Below are 21,302 nucleotides of genomic sequence, written 5' to 3'. Positions count from 1 at the left end.
TTTTGACTCTAGTCAAGTCGAGTCATTTTCAATTCACCACCGAGTCAAGTCCAAGTCCAAGTCAACGAGCAGAGGGTCGAGGCCGAGTCATGGTATTATGACACGAATCCAAGTCATTGTGTTGACTGCTCAGTTTCCAGTTAAAGTCATGTTAAACCCACTTTTCATAACTCTGTTTTTTTTTTAAATATCGAATGGTGCACCGTATTCGTAAGTTTATGCGTTGCGGTACAAGTGTCCATGATTCGCAACTCTCGTTCCATCCCATTAGAAATTTCCAGGAATGCTCGATATCAGCAAAACCTGTAAAATTAAAGAAAATCACCCGCATACACTATTACTGTTATTATACTATGGTTGGGAACAAATCCAGTATGCCTGAGTGACTCGATTTCAATCAAGTATTTTGCTTCGATTCGACTCCAGTATTCGAGTATCCATCAATATGACGCAATACCAGTACGGATGATGAGGTAAAGGTAACATCAACGATGTACCTTTTATGCGACTAAAAAGAAGGCAATGCCTGTTTGTGAATAATATTATATTCTGTGTTAACAGTAAAACTGGTAAATACATACATAATCCGGGTATCTACCTGTCCCTATGGAAAATGGCGAGATTGAAGTAAATTTATAACATTTCAGTAGTAGAGTCAAATTGTTATTCCCAAGCAATACATGAAGAGGTGAGATTACAGAATGGCGGAAGAGGAAGAATTTGCAAGGGTTGCAGAGCTAAGGTAGAGATTATTAAAAATGAAGAATCGAAATTACAAAAATTATGCTGTGATTCTCGCTCACAAGTGTAATTTTAGTCCAGTTGTGGATGCAAGGCCTTCTGAAGAATATACACAGTGCCAAGTAACGTGCTCTTTCGCATCATGTCGAATCGAATGCTTCCGGAAATCTGTTGGATATGTCTCATGAGTGGGACGATTTTTTTTTTACCTAAAAACGGATAATTTTTACTTGAATATTCAAAATTTTGACATTTTTAAACATGAAAAAACTTAATTTTGACCAAATTTTGACCTCACGTATGTAATTCAGGTGTTTTCGCACGTAATGTTAAAATTTTACCACTTATCTTCATTTCTGGTTGAAACTGTTTGTCCTTGCGAAGGGTTTGGCATGAAAAAACCTTTTTGACTTAAAAACTGACAAATATTTACATGAAATAACGTGTATTTTAACGAAATATGACCCTGTGAATAATTCCAGTAGTAGGGATTATTTGCTGTCTGCATTGTTTTCATGTTGATAGTCCGATTCAGTGCAATATTTCATGCTATATTACCATTGGTTATCCTGTCCAAAATACCCTTAAAATATGTCAAAATTTTGTCAAAACTGTAGCGTTGGGTAAAAATTTGTCAAAATTGCTTACAAAGTCGAAATTTTTTTTGACCTCTGCATTTCGTTTGTATCGCAGATTTTGCATTGTCAGTCAACTTATCATTTGATATTCTACAGCTTGTAGCCTACTTTATAGGCCTACCATTGTAGTCGCGGTCCATTGCCTGCTCATTGTGAATCATAAACGGTCAAATGAAACAAATAAGTCAATGCAGCAACACGGTGTGTTATCATGTTGTCAGCCAACTACTACTGCTGCTGTTGAACGTTCGTACTACATTTTTGGCAAGCTACTTGGTAAGGACAGACACTTTCTATCCGAGAATGTAGGAAAGTATCTTTCGCTGTACTACAACAAATTTAAGATAGTGCAATACGTCTCCATTTAAAGTAATTCATTACCTATTATATATACCCTAGGAAATAAAGCGGCTAATATGTTAAATATATTTCGTTTACGGATCTCTGACGATGCTGACGTGAAGAAAATTCGAAGGAACAGATGCTTTATATTCCAGTGTCGAATTGGAGAATTGAGAACTGTAGTAGTTTTTCCAACTCAATAATGAGCGATGTGCCAATAAAGGAAGAAGCCAAGTTATCTCGCATTTTTTCTTTGTACCTCTCTCCAATCCATAAAAGTCAACGACGCGACCGAAGATGGCACATACGGAAAGAGATCTAGTTGAATACGGACCGAGTCTATAAGTTGTCCACGCATCGAAATGGATCGTAATATGTACGCGTGCCGTAAACGAAACTCTGAAGACAACGAATATGGAATACTCTCGCCGACTGTGAATAGTCTATGGAATAGAAAAGAAAGAAAAAGCAACGTCTCTACTTCAAAACGCACAAGAACCAGTTCAAAGCAATCATTCAAATCTTTGGGCGCTATCACAGAAGCTACAGCTACAGAGGAAAAGAAAAATGAAGTGTGGACACCTGCGTCTACAAGCAAACCGAATCACGTCGACAATCGAAGATTTAACAGACTCGTGGTCAAGAGAAATCGAAGATCGGCTTTTTTATCGATGATGGCACCAGCTTTGCCGGCTATCGACGAATCGGTCGAAATACCTATTTAAATTTTCGGAAACAATGCAACAGTGGCGGCCACTTTATTACTTCTCTCTTCCGAACGCAGTTCAATTTTTATATTTTAAAAGTGCAATTTCGTATTCTTTTGTGCAATATACTTATCTACATTTTTACAAGACGTTTGGAGTTTGTTGGTGTAACGATCAGGATACGGAGAGTACAGAAGACACGCAATGTAATCAATATATAGACTATAAGTATTAGCCGAACTCACAAAGGAGATCAACCTTCAGAAGGAAGAAACCAGCAAGTTAATATTGAAATTACTGTAACGAACCTTCTTGTTAAGGCGAAAGAACTCACGTTAATAAGGTTTACTAGGCAGCGATGTCAACAATAGACTAGAACGATACTTTTTATCGCGAAACTAAGAAATCCAAGATTTTCTCAAGAAGTGCTCTTACAAATAGGCTATATATTCGAAAAAAGGTTACCGCATCTTCGCTGGTATCGATGCAACTTAGAAATAATAATTTCCGACGGTAACTATTAGGTAGATTCGTAGATAAAGATATCAACGTTATACGACAATTATTCAGGATGTTACGAGCTGTGTAATGAATCAATTCGGCGTCCGAAACCACTTGCTTAAATATCGGAAATATAAGTCGGTAATATAACCTTCACCAGATATGATGTCCCAGTGCCAAGACAGTCCGAACACACATCAGACCTGATATACGGAGGTGCCAAGACGGTCCAAACATATCTCAGGCATTATAGCCGAGTAGCATACCACATCAGTACTAACATACCAAAGACATGATGTCCGGGTGGCAGCATTGTCTGAATCTACCTCGGACATGATGTCCAGTGCCGACACAGTCCGAACATACACCAGACCTTATAACTGGGGCACCAAGACAGTTCGAACATACCTCAGCCATGATGTACGAACGTACGTAAGACACCGTGTCCGAGTAGTAACAGAGTACGAACTTACCAAAGTCATGAGGTCCGAGTAGTCTGAATCTTCCCCAGACATGATGTCCGAGGTGTGGAACACAGGGTTAACACATTGCGAACACACCCCAGATATGATTCACGAGTAGCAACAAAGTCCGAACATGCCCCGAGAGGTAATACAGTTAGAATCTACCCCAGACATAATGTTGTACGGTTGCTGGGATACAATATCTGCTTACGAAGCGACCAGCAATCGATAGCGACATTCGTGCACTCAACTGTACAATCACGTGTTGAGCATCTATTCGTAAGTTGGTTATCTATACTATAATCCGCTTATCAGTGCAGGTAGTACAATTCTTATCTGATTTTGTATCCATGCATTTACAAATAACCCAATGTAACATTTCTTTTTGTTCCCAGGTTCTAGTCAATTTTTCCCTCTTGCTTAGGATCAACTCTATTCCATATAAACATTGCTTTTGTGGTTTAGTGAATTAAATTATAAAATCGCAATATTTTTGAGAAAGACACCAAAGATATGGCTAAAGAGCATCCAAGATGGAAGTTAATCACTTTTAAACGTTAAATTAGTCCGCCATATTTGTCATTTTAAAGATACTTCTGTTTGCTGGGCTGATTTTTGAGGTGATGTATAAAATATTTTATGATTTGTAATTGAGGAGTTTAAAAAGGTAGCGTTTTTAATGGGTATGCAAGGGGGGCTCACCAAGCATCTTTGTCACCTTTGCCTTTGTGATAGTATGGATACACCACAGAACACTAGATAAAGCAAATATGGCCAACAAGAAACGAATTTGTTGTTGGAGAGAAAAACGTAAAGCAAACTCGGTTGATTGACTCAAAAAAGTGCTTATGCCTCTCCTTCACATAAAACTTGGTCTTATAAAGCAATTTGTGAAAGCAGTGGAGAAAGGTGGTGACGCATTCTAATTTCTCCCAAACTTATTTCCTGAACTATCAGAAGCTCAAGTGAAAGCTGCTGTATTTGTTGGCCCACAAATTAAAAAGATCCCCAAGTCGAACGATTTCATCCAAATGCTTAATGATGTTGAAAAGGAGGCTTGGGATAGCTTTGCAGATGTGGTGGATGGGTTCTTGGGCAATAACAAGGAATATAGCTATGCCGAACTCGTTGTCAATTTGGTAAAGTCGTATTGAAACATGGGGTGCAGAATGTCCATGAAAGTACATATATGCTAGATGCTCACTTGGACGAGTGTAAAGGCGATATGGGAGCTTATTCAGAAGAACAAGGGGCACCATTCCATCAAGACATGAAATATTTTGAAAGCATGACGGGGGATTATGTCAAGGCCTTGATGCGGGAAAGTGATGGGGAGTAGAAAATCCTGCAAACATCCCGTTTTTAAATGATTATATACTTGAACCGTTTGGCCTGAAATATTCATTTAGTTTTACATTTAACACATAACGAAGGTATTGATTCGGATACAGCTAATACATTTTAGTGCAAATTTCCATGTACCAAATGCCGGTGCTTCGTGATTTGATTTTATTACCAAAAATTCTAATTCCTTGCCTATTAATATGCAAACTCAGAATTAACCCTTTGCCAGAAAGAAAATAACCAAAAGTTGACTGTAATTTGCTTTGTGAAAAAGCAATCGATAGCCTACGACTAACGCGTCAAAATATTTATTAAATACATTGATATAATATAATTTCTTAGTCGATGTCAAACGATTGAAAACGGACTTACAGCGATCAAAGACAGTTTGGTATATATCCATTTCCTATAGGGTAAATCAGTATGACCATGCACAATATAGCACATACTAGCAAATTCAAAAAAAATTCACTCTCCTAACCACAAAACCAATGTTTGGAATGAACTATGTTTATTTTTGGAAGTTTCTAGGTGAGAGAGATCAGGAAATATCGAATAAAACCCGGCAACAAAAATCGTGTTACACGGTGTAATCATGCACCGAATTCGATTTGACAGGATTGTTCAGTTACCTATCTCCAGCGATGTGTTTAGACAAAACATGATATCGTGAAAGTAGCGGTATTACCGTAAAAGGTAATATCGGTCGGTGCATAGTACTAGAACCCGCACACACTCTAGAAACGTCGTTAATTACGTTTCCTCCTGACAAGGTAGCCGATAAAAACGGAATTGTTTTATGTCTTCCTAGTTTTAGTAAACATATGCGACATTCCCGCACACGTTTGCAAGCTCAGAAATAGTCTGACAATGTTTACAAAACACGGAATTAACCGGGACAGACGTTAGTTTAACATGGATAGAGAGTTCAAAATAGGTAGAGTCTGTCGAAAACGATTTATTAAGTGCTTGGTCCTTCATATGAAAACGATTTCGAGTTGCTAGCGGTACGCATACACCACACAACATAAAACCGAAGTCGCGGCTGTAATATTCGCGAGATTACCAAGTTATTATTGCTTGATAGCTATCATGATGCAAAACAAAATCAACTTTGATCGCTCTGTGCCTATTGTAGGAATCTGTGCCAATCGATTTGACAAGACATGGAGCCCTCTGGTAGAAATATCCTTGCTGGTCATTGAGATGTACAAATTTTACGTATTAAATAAATTGATCGAGATCTGTAGAAAAACGCAATATGACCGCGGCTAGAGAATTGTCCTAAAATATCTGGAAACTTTGTGCCGTGCCATATGTGTTTTTGTTCTGCTTTGAGGCATCAGCAGCACCTAATTCAACGATGGGACGATCCGTGTCAACCAATCCCAGGGAATTAATGAAACACACCATATTTAGAGAAATCAAGAAACTGGCTCAGAATTTACCAAAAAAAGAAATCCAAAACACGTCGCATTTGCGGTCAAACAGAACATAATGTATATGTAGACATGTTTCACAGGCAATCCGTTCGATACCTAATTATGAAATATTATACAAAATGCATATATTGTAATAATAGGATGAATAGAGAAATGCAGCTTACATTGCCGTAGTCCAGAATCACAATAGTCATCAAAAAGTGTAATGAGTAGGGCAAGTTTTTGTTGCAGTAAAATCGCGAGAAAGTTGCATTCAATTTTAACAAAAGTTGCAGTAAAAGTTGCATTTATAATTTTTGTTGAATTATTAGGGTATGAGATGCTCGAAAGGTTCTTTTTGTATAACCTAGTTCCTGCAAAGGTGTCAAATATGTTACTTCATTGCCATATAACGCACGAACTGGCGAAACCGCTAAAATTTACATTTGTTCCGGCACACAGCAAAAAAAGTATGCAATGCGGGAATAATTTCCCTCAAAAAGCCAAACAACATAGCGGCAACCCCCTCCCCCTAAAACAAGTCAAATAACACACCCCAAATCCGTTAGGTCTGCAAACCTGACCCAAGGCATTACAGAAAAACTTTAACTTTAACAAAGGAAATAGCCTGAAAAATGTGAATAAATGAAAAAGTAATTTTCGGCGGTCTCGCCTGAGTGCTCGTGAAATGGGATACTATTTCAAAAATAAAGTACAGAATTACTAAAGCGATCTATTTATATAATATTCGGGCACGGTCGTGCTTGGCAGGGGTAGTTGAACTTCGTGCTGGCGAGCCATTGTGTCACAGATAACAGTAAGATTCAGCTCACCCATCATATAGCTCTTTGTTTTGCAAATCAAAGAGAATAGAACCATAATAGAAATAGTTTACTCACTCCGTCACATTTCAACGCTACATTTGATAAAAAGTTGCAGTAAAAATTGCCATGAAAAATAGAGAAAAGTCGCAAAACGTTGCACTATAAAATACCTCCAAACAGCTTTAAGTTAATGTGGGTAACTGATCGATTCGGGTAATTCTACATTGTAAAAGCACGTAAGACGCAATAGTTGATATAAATACCTTTCTTACCATTATACAAATACATCGGATGACATCGCGAATAGGAACTGCATATAAAGTACAATCAATATGAATTGAATGGAATTTTCTCCTTGAGTGTCTGCATAGGCTTTAAAAACTGATAAATGTAATGAAGTTTCCATCACAAATGCAAAGTACAGTATCTAAATTACGGACGAGGAAAATGAAGGGTATCATCTCACCAATACGAAAACATGTAACTTCTAGTGCATAGTGTAAGAATAACGGTTCTGGGAATGAATTTTAAATGAGAGCAATCTTTCTCGTCACACCATGTATTTCGTGACATGCAAAGAGCAGGAAAAACAATTCCATGAATTCGCAAATATATAGCAGCACCTCATCTGTTCCAATCTAACTGTGTTACGGTTTCAGTCTCGCGCCCAAATCTTTGATCACAAAACTAAAATATCACACCGGTCTCACTTGTTCTACCAGCAATTTAGTGAGGAACGGCTGTAATCAGCTGCGTCGCAAATGCTAACGATGATCTAAAAATATCTTCTCACAGTTAAGCAGCTAACGGTTTAAAAAAAGCACCGCATAATTTCCACTGGAAATGCACTCACAGGCTTGGACTTTCGCCAACCGCTTCCGCTAAAGCATCGCATTATTTAACTAAATTCTTTTACTTCTCTTTAACTGCAAAGAAGCGTGTGGTTAATGAAAGAAAGCAGGTGAGATGTATTCACTAATAGTCATCACAGGATGCGAAAAAGTTTGTGAATGTAATTTGACTAGAATTTTACATAGATACCTCAGCAAATGTGACACATTTTAGGTATGATGTGTTCGATGTGACAATGATATTTACACCAAATTATTCAGACAATGAGCGCAACCGCATCGCCGTGATTCTACATTTCACGCATACAATACAATGATCAATTAAACTATTTTACATAAAGACAAAATATTATTTATGATCACAGAGAGCTCACCCTGAATTTGTTTTGAATGACCATAATTTTAGAGGTATTATGGGTCCAATTTATAAAAAAAAATCATTCATACACGTTGCTACTCCAAATAAGGAAGGATGGAATAGAAATAATACTGTATAACTTCTCCGACGGAATCGCCGAGGCTACATTAGGTCCAGATAATGTAGATTATGAGCGCCACAAGTAACGCTAGATCAAGCAGTGTCCGGCCGGATATATATGTTACCCTGATTCCTAATTACTCAAATTAACGAAAAATCTGGATATTAGGTATTGGGAATTATCAAATCAAACTGAAATGGCTGCATTGGAACATTTTCACGATGTAAAGCAGAGTCCGGTTACGCTTACAACGAAGCATACTTGAGGCAGTTATTTGAAAGATTATTCTAGCAGAAAAGCACTGCCAGACTGTCCACTGTGTATACATTATAGACAAGCACGTTGCTGAAGCACCCAGGAAAAGAGATGGTATCTTACGAAATCATGCTCCTGTCCAAGGGAAGTGAAGTAACATATAATTCACAAGGCCTTGTTTCGTTTAATTTGTGGTGCCTTACAGATCAATTGGTTTTAACCACGGATATAATTAATTCCGTTTCCCTACACTCTTTGGAACAAGGTTTCGCAAATCCACGAACAAACGTGCTGTGCCGGTTGTGATGTGACTCAATGGATGTTTTGTTTGTTTGTTTTGGGGTATTCATGGTGTTTGTCGACTACTATGGTCATTTACACCAGGCCGATATTCTTCTTATTTTCCGTAACTGCCGACTTATAGCACGACCCACCTCTAGGCTTTTGTAAGACACCGCTGACGCGGATGAGGTGGCGAGGAGGAGCCTAGGTAAACCTCCAACACTTAGGTATCGGAATACGGAAGTCGACCCCAATGGATGTATACCATTTTCTAATTATAATACAGGAATGAAATTCACATCGAGCGGTCAACGATTGTTTCTTGACCCCATCTACTTTAAACACACGATTGATAGGATGTACAATGTACAGTTTAGCTCACGTTTAAATGAATATGAGATGACATCAGACCGTAAAAATAGAATGACTGAACCAAAGATTTTGACGTATTGGAATCCCTGTATATTTTCTGGATGTAGTGGAACCTACAACATGTTGTCAAAAATCACCTCGAATTTTAAAACACAGCAACAAGATTGTCTATCGCAGCGGTGGAAGTTTACAAACAGCCTGAAATGGTGAGATGGTGAATTGATCAAATAGCATGGATGGTGAAAGGAAAAATCTGTATAAATATTTTGGGATATGTTCGGTTCTCTACCAGGACATGAATGGGAAATGTATGAACTACAAACTGAAATATTTTGTTATTGTATTCACTGGGTTTCACAACAAAATGAAAGTATGACAAACGGAATTTTCAAATAGTATGTATATGTATGTAGGCTTGAAGACAATAACTTCAAGTCCTAAAATTATCATATATTAGTGCTGCCAGATTTTGAGATCCGTAAAGAAGGACACTTTTTACAGGCTGCAAAAGCTATACTATAGCCAGGGTTTCCATACCGTCCTTATTCCAAGATTTGTCCTTATTTTGATGGGCCACGTCTTAGAAAACTCAACTGTCCTTATTTCTAAGATATGTCCTTATTTTCGACCTGCGTCCTTCTTTTGTCTTATTTTCAACCACTACAGAACTTCGATCGTTTTCCTCTGGTATCTGTGTTGCATAATATTAATAAATTATGCTTTTGCGTCGAGTTTTTATGACATCATAAAGGAAAGGAACTCTCGTGACGTACACACCATAAGTTTTTACTTCCAAGTGGTGAGATAGCTCGGCCGTGATTGGTTTCGTCTGTACCAAGCTACCACGGCGGACGTCATCTTAGCCTCTTAGCAGTAAACAGCAGTACCAGGTTCCTGCTGTTTGGTCTACCGCAGAATAAGCTCAAGCTGTTTGGAAGGCAGAATTTATTGCGTAGAGAAAAAGGCGCAGTGCAGTCGACGCATTGGTGAAAAAGTAGTAAAGCTATTAATCATTGATAACTTGTTCTAATTTATATTGCACTTGCGCACATAGTTTTATCTACTGATAAAGCTAAATCTGATTAGTTAAAATGAGCAGGTGTAAAAGCGTTTTTCGTGACGATTATGAGAGACAATTCAAAGGTATCCAACGAAGTTTGGAAGGCGAGTGTTTCGTGCATTGCAATATCTGCAATTGTGACATTAACCTGGAGGCCATAGGAAAGACTGCTATTTCAACTCGCATTGATAGCCTACCCAAAAACACAAGAAGTGTGTCATAATGATTAATTTGAGCAAGTCGATTAGCACCGACGACCACAGACGACAAGGCAGCTGCTGCAGAGGGTACCTGGGCATTCCATACTGTCAAACACCAGCAAGCATTCCACACCAACGATTGCACATCGCAATTGCTCAAAGCAATAATCCCTAATTCCAACATCGCAAATAAGTTTTATTCGGCCAGGACCAAGACTACAAGCATTGTTACTGGAGTTCTTGCTCCATACGCTCAAAAATGATTTTGTCTAAACATGGTGTACGGCCTTTTCCCATCTTGGTTGATGCTACTAATCACAACGAGGTGAAGAAGTTTGGTTTATCACCCTATGGGGGGGGCAAGTTCAAGACCAACGTTTGTTTTTTGGGGGGAGCTGGCGAAGTGCTGTTTCGGCCGTGAGTAAAGGTAAACCTAAACTTGAGCTGTCGTGAGATCCATGAAGCACTTTCTAATAACAAGGAGTTGCTGGAGCAGATTGTTTCTGGCTAAAAGTATGGAATGTGATATGCCACGACTCGTATAAATACAAAGTATGGTAATAAACGCTTTTTCATGCTAATCTAATTTTTTGGCTGTCCTTATTTTTGGGTCTATGTCGATGGCAACCCTGACTATAGCGGACAAGAACACAGGTAATTTTTAAATTTATACTTTCGTAGGGTTGACTAAAAAAAGGTAATTTTTCCGACTCGACTACCGAAATACCTGTTTTTGCCATATATTAGCCGTGTTGACTAAAAAAAAAGTCATTTTTACGGCTCGACTCCCGAAATACCCGTCTCTCGTCAATTCGGCCCAAATTTCGTGTAATCCATGTTTTTGGGGTATTTAAGACTAGAAAAGAGGAAAAATCTTCCAAAATGAGGACATTTCGGCGAAGGGAGAACATATCTTAACAAAGGAGGACAACTTCTCCTAAAGGAGGACGTATGGTAACCCTATCATATAGTCACTGCAGTTGTTAGACAACACTTGTTTTAATTTGTGGGAGAGAAGTGCGAGAATGACGAGTATAATCGAACTGATACGAGCTCACTGAAATACTCAATAGTTTTTTATCAATCGTAAAGCAAATTTGTGATCAAAGGCACTTCTTCATCCTGATGCGCACCCCGATAGTCTACTGGATTTGATTCAATGATTATCGCATTCCTGCAAGGTTACAGGAGGGCAAATGTGGTGGAAAATCATCATTGACGTGGTAATCTAATGGATACTTTTCATATGTTTTGAGATCGACGGTGTCGCTATTTATAGTGCAGACTGCAAACACGACAATTTGTATTTTCAATACGACGGAAGAGCATTGTTTTTCGTGCTAATTGCAATCGCTAATTTCCGACAAATATTCGCGAAATTGTACCTTACAACACGCGAAAGCTTAGAAGTCACCGATCGTGAACTTTACTGCCATCTAATGAGATTGTTTACGAGCGTTAATGATAATCTGATCTATGCTTTCCATTCTGCATCCAAGTTTCCGGACGATATGACGTTGATTCTGACGGCGTTGTAATTGTCGGAATTTCATTAATCGCACTATTTTAGCATGCCCATTAACTGGAGTTACTTGGAAATCTTGAGTAGCCCGCATCACTGACTGCGGAATACTAGTGCATTGGGAGCTTTCTCCATCACGATTTCGAATTAATGATCCTATTTAGTTCGGTAGCTGGAGCCGCAATTGCAAAAACGCTGGAATGTAAATAATTTCATATCGTTTCAAATCAAAGGGGCATTGTACTGAGTACGAAATACTCGTACGTTTTTTTTTAAATTAGGTAATTTACTTTCTAATGGTTCAAGATCTAATCAAACATCTTGGATTCATAGTTCGCATGTGACACCACAGTGTGACGACTCCGAGCCGCCGCATTTAATAATAGTGTTCATTTTCGACTAGGAATTCATTTAAGAACGAGCTCTATTTTCGAGACTTCTTGTTACTTTTCTTATTGTCATTCACATAAATATATCATGCGATAGATATTTTGCGGCACCAAACACTTGGGTTACTGTATTTTGAGATTCGAAAAACGAGAACAATTTACGCAAACTATGAAAGATATAATACCCAAGGAGAAAACGGGTGATTTGGAAAAGCATTAGTATTGTGTTGACAAAAAAATAATAAAAGGTAATTTTTGCGACTCGACTCCCAAAATGCCCGTTCATTCCTATAATACATGGATTGACTAAAAAAAAGGCATTTCCCAATTTCGCTCCCGAAGTACCTGTCGGGCCCTAGTCTTCGTTTCTTTTTTTAGCCAACCTGCTGTTCAGTATACGTCGGGGTCCAATTTCTTCAAGCATTTCATCACTTTTTCGATAAAAAGAGGACCGATTCCGAAAAAAATAGGATATTTGGGCGTTCTCCGCGGACACTTCGGATTTATTGAAAAAAAGTGGACTAATCATTTTTAAAGGGGACGTATCGTAACTAGGGCTGAGCACAATGATTTCAACGATTCGAGTCCAGTATCGTGAAAGATGACGCTTCTCGCCAATGAAACCTAATATATAAACGAGAATTACAGTTTCGATACTATTTTCCACTGCGGAGGCCTTGAAACCTTGATCGACCATATCACAACATACGAAACATATAGTACAAACCCACGAACGCCACTGTGAACAACACATTTCTGAAGTCATGATCATCCCACACATTGTCATAAAAAGTAATTCTACGAATTCGAGATAATTCATAAACAAGCTTGACTGGTGTAATGAGACGCAAATTTCCTCCATTCCATCCTTTTCACCTAGCCTATATCAGGGCTGGGATAAGTCAAGCATTGAGTACCTTTTACATCTTCTCCAGACGTCGAATCCAGAATTCCTACCTAAGTGTTGGAGGTTTATCTAACCTCTTCCTCGCCATCGGATTCGCGCAAGAGGTATCTTAAAAAGGCCCACAACTCGACAGATACAATAATCAATATAATAAAAAATTGGTCAGGAGTAAATGAGCATTGTAGTCGACAAACACCATGAATACAACAAAACAACAACAGCATTCTTATCAGAACCGAGTATTACGTCAGACAGGAGCTCATTCCATTGGTAATATCCATGGTCCTAAGTGACTTCTCTAGCATCCCGATCAAAATCTGCCCACAAAATAATCTATATCTTTAGTGTAATGCACAAATGGGAAGACGAAGTTTGGTCACCATCCCGCAGTAGGTAAGGAAATGCTCCGATCAAAAAAATGAAGCTCCATCATTAAATAAAAAAAAACAGACACGAGACAGCTGAGTAGATTGGTGTTCTAGCATTTGTTTCATTTCGTCATCCCGTCCGCATGAAATATCGTGTACTTATTTCGTTGATTTCATTGCGGACGAGGACTTTCACTCTAATGCTGCCTAGAGTTTACAACGGTACCATGGTGGCATAGAAAAGTCGCTTATTTCATACCTATTAAATTTACCTCTAACCTTTTCAAGTTTTCAATTCTACATATAGGTCTACTTCTACGTGTATGGAATCCACGTACGTGCTACAAATCAAATAATATTAGACGGAAGACTGAAACTTGGAGGGTTTTTACCATGGATCTTCAATCATTGCCGACTACTTTATCTTTGATTTTCAATTGGCACTGTAATGATATGAATCGCTTGTAATTACCGGTTTGACACGCTTACCGAAACAAAATTATCGAACAAATAACATTTTCCAGCGCTGCAATGCTTTAGCAAGTGCGGCAACTCAATTGATTGCTGGTTACATAGGAAGATACTGAGACTAATATTGTATTAGATCAATCATATAACATTATATACTTCTTGTGGTGAACCAACAGCAAGAGACTGACTGAGCAGACTTTCGGTCGCTGTTTAATTATAAAGTTTGATGGACGTATATTACATTTTCATTCTCACCAAACCCGACACCGCTTTGTTATAGCCGTTTCGATTTCCATCCACTCATAGACTGCAGACATGAAACAATATTATCTGCATCAATGACAATGACAGTATCGTTCACTCAAGTAATCCGTCGATGAAAAGTTTTGCTATATTACTAACTTCTTCCCGATGTTTCAGCGTTACAATAAACGCTAACACCATGTATTATGCCCATTCTGATCTTATCGTATGAAGACATTTGCGCTGGGGTGGTATATACATGAGATTGAGAACAATCTCATTTGTTCCAATTCATTGCTGTTCGATTGCTCCAAACTGTAAATTGTATTTGAAAATACATTTATATTCTTACATTCTTTCATCAGTGTCCATCCTACGAAAGAGCGCTCGTCATACTACTAAATGGCCCCAATCGCATTCATTTTGATCATTTAAAGAGAGAATAAATATTCTCATCGTAGTTTCAGAGAGAAGCGTGACGTGACAAAATATATGGTTTATAGTTTCGGAACAAAATTTAGTTCATGAAGGAGGTAGAATAATGGAATCGAACATCATACGCGTACAATTCAAACCGTTTATGATTTTGGATTTCATATTTGCACCAAATCGTCCGGTATACATTCTGATGGAAATGTGACGTATCCTTACGCCCGGACGTCGTCACTTTGTGGACTCTGCTTTATTTATTGAACTATACGAAAAAGAAAATAAACATTAACATGTTCAGGCGGATGTGGGCTTTCATTAATGTCAGTACACCTCTAGGTTGTCAATCTTTGCAAATGTCATGTTGAATAAGCTGCGTATGACGTATACTAACTGTATATCACAACGGAAGGTTACGGAGATTTCAAATGTGCGATTACTTTACATAGGAGCTCTCTGAATAAACACACCAACACAGTACTGTGATGCCGTTTTAGTAGAATACCTATGCTATGTTAGGTTATGCAATAGTGGAAAGAAATTGCAATTTAGATTGCCGTCTAAACCAGACAAGCAATCGTGTGCAATGTACGTACACTGTAAGTACAAACGCCAGTAATTTGATACTTGAGAAAAAGCGTCAATACAAGTGTATAAATAGGATTTCAGCAAATGCATTTCACTCCCAATAACTATGATTATACCTTAGCGATAGTATTGACGCTTATGACGAAATAGCTGGTGACATTTGCAATAACCCTTAATAAAGGAAATTACCTTACGAATGGTCTCATTCAGAACCGCAGACACTATTGTGTTACTACGTTTCAATGAAATATCTTGGATTACGTAAGGGGGTTAAGCTACCCCTCGAATTGGAAAATCAGCCACAAAAGTTCTTGTGGCAAAATTTTTCATTGAAAATTTATCCCGTTGCTTTTTATAGATTCTTATTACTCGAAATAAGACAGTCAAAAGTTTTTTTTATCATAAGGGTTAATTTCAGAACATTTTTTTCTTTCGAATTCTTTTTTTTTAATTGCAAATTTTTGACTTCGGTGAACCTGAAAGAACGGACCCCTTACCCAAACATGAATTTAAACCTTTTTAATGTCTTAAGCATCTCAAGACACTTCAGACTTCAAATTTGCACGTTGATTTGATGTTTTTCTGCCTCAAAAATTATTTCAAACTTTCAGGGTACGGAAAAATAAAGTTTCGAGAAAAAGCAACTTTAATTTCGTAACATGTACAATTCACATTATAACTCTAAAAATTCAAAATTTCACACAGTTTATAGTCGAAAAAGCGCCTGATGTTATGTTTCCCTCCTGCATTGCCGAGTTTTCTGCTTTTGATATTCCCGTCCATTCTTACACAGTTCTAAATGAGTCGATTTCCATTCTTTGAAGTCCCTTTTCCCACCATGATTTGCCACCATTTTTAGTAGTCGCTCAATAGTCGACAATATTACGGTAAATGGCTCGAACAATATCCGATGCCATGCTTACTTGCATGAGTTTTCAAATGCCATGACCCATGGAATGACACTGTCATAGATGTGACACTCTAAAATCCGACCTCTACCAGTCATCAATATCATCTTTGATCGACAAAAAAAAAACAGTCACCAAACCCTGTCACTAAGAATATACCAGCCACCAGCTGCAAAGTGCTTGACCGCCATTACCGGCATACTGCTTGTTTTGATCTGCTGTGACGCATCATTGATTACAACATAGACATCCTCAAAATCATACAGATCGGCAGCGACGAGAGTAGAGTGACCAAGAACTCGAATATTGTCGGTGATTGCAGCTGGGTTCATAATTATTGGGGGGGGGGGTGACTACATAGGCTCAAGAAAAGTTAAATTTGTGACACTTCGGTTAATTCGATCATTATAAGACTTGGATATATGAAAGATGTCATCTAATACAACAAATATTAACAATAATTCAATTCAATATTTCGATTACTAGGGTAGCTTAGCCCCTTACGTAAAGCTACAGTAATGTTCATTTTCCATGTTGATAGAAGGATTTGTATGCGGAAAAGGCTATTGATCAAGATCGACAGGTATGGTTGTTCGCATACCCAACGCAGTGCGGTGCGGTGTACACTTGAAGGAATATAAAGCACGCTGACAAGAACTCTCAGTCTTGGGTTGAAATCGAGGTGGATGGAAGATTTCGGTCAATTTCAAACTGTGTACCGGACCGCGGACATTAAAATTATCTCGGTCTTTTTTCGTTCAGACATCTTTTAAATTTATATAAAATATTGTCTCGTCTTACCTCATAACAAAAAAATCTAGTAAGTTGCAATCACGGGCCGAATCAATCTACGAACTACTTTCACTGTAAATGGATAGTAACATGGGTGTGTGCCGAAAAAGAAACTACGAATGCAATGAATGCACACAACACAACACAACACAAAGCGTACAAGATCAAGCACCATGATGAAAACGATATTTTCGCTATATGCGCCATCGCAGAAGCTCCCGAGATCGAAGAAAATATCAATGAGATCCCAAAGTACAACAACAAACCTGATCACTTAGTGAACTGTAGATTCGACAGACTTGTCAAGAGCAAACGAAGATCAGCTTTGACCTCCATGATGTTTTCAGTATTACCAGTTATCGAGGAATCAGATGAGATGTGCTCTTAAGTTTTCACCGACATCGCATCGGTACTGGTCTTTGTTCAGTGTTCACCTTTCCCATCACCTTACTATTTGACACATTATATTTTCAAAAGTGCAATTTTTCTATGATTCTACGTGCAATAGATATATTCATGTTTTCTTACAAATTTCGATTTTTTGGGATATACTGGTAATAGTTCAGACAGTAAAAGGCTAAAGTGTTAGGGTATTCGATATTGATTTCCATCAAACATGATATACACATAATCCGTTTGGAAACAGCGTGCGCTACTCTATAAAGTATCAGAAGTGAATATCTATTACGACTTGAGTTCAGAAGAGCGTTGACACGTAGTTTCCTTCGACTTTTGGTTTCTACTCTCAGCCCTCCAACGAATTGAAATTACGTTTCGTGCGGCTGCTAGTATCGTCATTGATAGAAACTAGAACTTGAGCATCATACAGAAACTCAGGTGTCGAATCATCTTACAAATCATGGATTTCCCACATTAATTACTGCGTTAGATTGTCAAGATAATACTACTAACGTCAGGTGGAAATTTGCTCGATTTATCCGAGCCTATTTGTGATTACTTCTACAATCAAATAGGTCAGTGGTTCTCAAACTTTTTTAAACACCCCCTTTATGATAGTGAACAATTTCGCGTCCCTCTTATCATCATATCACACAATGCCAGCAATCCCAACGGATAGTTTGATGGCATGGAAGGTATGACTGTTGATGAGAGGATTCTAAAATAGGATATTCGGGATTTACACAGTGCGATGCCGATAACCAAGACTTGAAGGTAAATCACGCGGAGCGCGAATTTTTTTTCTGTTTACAGCAGATTCGCGCCCCCCTTCAGTTGCTTACACGTACCCCAGATCGGTAATCACTGAAATAGATGATACGGCGATAGTTTCCGTTTGGGTGTAGGCATAGTTGAATAGCCGATATGACAAGTTGGACAGCGGTGAATGTTTTCTACAATGACGTGACATCACGGACTTTTTTTTCGAATTTTTGGCATGCTCATTGTGATATCATAATGATCACGTCTAAGATATGCAGAGGCAGAGGAGGCCTGGCTTTTCCAACACCACGTTTTCAATTCTTGACGGATGGAGTACAGTTTCTAGGACTAGACGGGCCTTATTATTGAGTCCACTATTCATCTTGCTGCTATTGAACATGTATTAGTTACCCGGTTAATATGATATTGCTGATCATCACCCAATATTTATTGACATGTCGAAATTATAGACACCATGGAATAGTTCGCGAGGACACGTGTCGGAGGAAGAATATCGTTCCCCCCGAAACGAACTTATTGACAGACGCGCATATTTTTTCATACGTTGTGGAATTTGTTCTCGCTACGAAGCCATATATTTCAGTTTACATTTTGTAATGTAATGCCCACCCCTAGATGTTAAACACTTTTTTGGACATGGAGAACAAAACCCCTTGCGTTTTCATCGCCAATCAAATAATAATCAACAACAACAACAGGTCTGTTGCGCAATACCACGTTAGTTAGACATCAATAACAGTAAATAAACTCAGTCAAAATACTTGAAACACCGTCTGGTGTCTATATGGCTCAATCATATTTTGATATTTCTCCAGTTTGCATGCAGCACATATAAGTGTAACGCTATGAATTGATTTAATTGTTGCTTGCATTAAATCAGTGGCTCTCAAACTATAGGAGGGATGTGAAAGCATCTGAAGGGGGAGCGAAACTGTCTGAAAGAAATGATGTTACTTGAACTAAGATGCGTTTATTTTGTGCTGAAACGCACAAGTTTCAATGATGGCAATTATCCTAAGCTTTATTAAGATTTTAAATGTCATAATTGCGTCGTCCCATCCTAAACCGATGCTAGACCATGACCGTTACCGGACCTTAGTACGACCAGAAGAGGTCTCTGAATTAAGACCAACTGATGAATGCGTGTAGCCATTGGCTTATGCTATCGTGGCATGTCTGTCAAGAATCTGTGCAGAATGTGTAGAAAGGTCACTCTTAGGAGGCGCATTTTATGGCTGCCCAAAAGTACACAATTGAATTATTCTTTTGCTGAACACCGGCAACCCGCAGAGAAAAATTGTTTGTCCCGTGAAAAATTGCCATGTTTTAATGGCACGAGGCCCGTGCCATTGGTTTTTAATTTACGTGTAAGTCAAGCTCAAGTGAAGTTATAGCAGAGATTAGACACCAAAATCACCTAAATATCTATATGTTACAACCAGGATTAGTTTTGACGAAACAGGCAACTGGAATTTTTGCCAGCTTATATTTGTTGCTCCGTGTATAGTCCGAATTTCACATTGGAGAATTGCTCCTAACAGTCGAAACCTACCATGCCATCAAACTATGCGTTGAGATTGCGAACATTCTGGTTGCTCATTTTAATATTTTTTGATATGACGATCAAGGGGGACGTGAAATTTTTCACCATAATCAAGGAAGCGTGTTTAAAACAGTTTGAGAATCATGGCTGTAAATCTATGTAGCCACGCGAATGAAAATACAAAAGTACAATTTATATAATTTATTGCATTAGTTGGTGTCACATATTTACGTCCAAATCAAATGCGCAATTAATTTACGACATCCTTCTTGGTTTCCGACGCCCAGACTACACGAACTGCATTATTGTCTACTCATGTTTAGTAAATATGAGTGACATTACACGTCACGTGGTAACTTCGAAATAGTCTGATTAAAAGCTACATAACATTACATTCAACCGCCCGCTGTGTCAGCTGGCGTCAGTCACATAAGTGAGAGTGTTTTGCCTTCCGGAGCAGCAATGCTGCGTCCGACGCCGTGATAGTGTTGCGGGATAAATATAACACATTCCAAAATCAGACCTGCGACATTTCCGGGCTTTGAGGGATTAGTGAGTCCTTTGCAGCATAACAAGATAAAAATCCAACGTAAACATCAGCATTGTCGACCAAATGCCTATTGTACAAGCAACCTCTCATCATGGACATGTGTATGCAGCGAGAGCTTATTGTGATCTGCATGACAATAGAACGTACGTTTAGTACTGGCTCAAAAATTGTGCTGACATCGCGGAGACTTGGTGTAAAAATACGTTCTCGTGCAATTTGTTGGAGTTTAGCCAGCGGATCAAATTGATTTAGGTTGAGATTGTGTTTATCCGTGAAATCCCACGTTATTGTATACGTTGATCGATTGATAACACGAATTAACGGATTTTAATTTAAGAGGAATAGTGTACCTGGAACACCCATCACGAAAGTTGCCAGTCGGATGCATTGAAATGGCCGTCCTACCCATCATGCTAATGCGTTAGAAAGTGTCCCTGTTGTGATGTATCAAACGCGTTGACATAGTCAAGTATAGCTTGCGGATTTGTCGCATGCTTAGATGTCACCGAATCCTCACGAAGTAAGTAAAAACAGAAACGTGACTTCAAATTAGTTTTCAAAATTCTGTGACCCCGACGTGATTTGAACACGCAACCTTCTGATCTGGAGTCAGACGCGCTACCGTTGCGCCACGGAGTCTCACGACGAGACAGGCCACTGAAACAAAAGTGTTCGATATGCTGCTTGCACCTTGCATTGTTCAGAAGCTATCATTATTGCCATGGATGTCGATTCGAAGAGAGGTGAAGAATGAGTCTCATCGTGCAGTCATATTGCAACTTATTTATATATTAGAGGCGCGCAGACAATGCAGTGGATTTGAACCTGCACTGAGACGTTTTTCGCCATTATTATCATCACTACATATGAAATACAGTCTATGGATCACGCAAAATACGAACCCAAATCGTCGCAGTGGAATCAAAGTG

At 38.5% G+C, this 21,302-nt stretch overlaps 1 non-coding gene across 1 annotated transcript; it reads right to left on the bottom strand.

Annotated features, from left to right (window-relative positions):
* Nucleotides 1-20,940: 20,940 nt before the first annotated feature.
* On the bottom strand, nt 20,941-21,012 carry Trnaw-cca (transfer RNA tryptophan (anticodon CCA)). Its single transcript has one exon. It is a non-coding gene; the product is annotated as a tRNA-Trp (tRNA).
* Between the last annotated feature and the right edge of the window lie 290 nt (nt 21,013-21,302).

Source organism: Botryllus schlosseri, chromosome 15 (assembly GCF_051294905.1).
Source record: "Botryllus schlosseri isolate E-star chromosome 15, Bs_hap1, whole genome shotgun sequence".
Taxonomy (NCBI): domain Eukaryota; kingdom Metazoa; phylum Chordata; class Ascidiacea; order Stolidobranchia; family Styelidae; genus Botryllus; species Botryllus schlosseri.
This window is presented reverse-complemented; position numbering and strand designations above follow the sequence as displayed.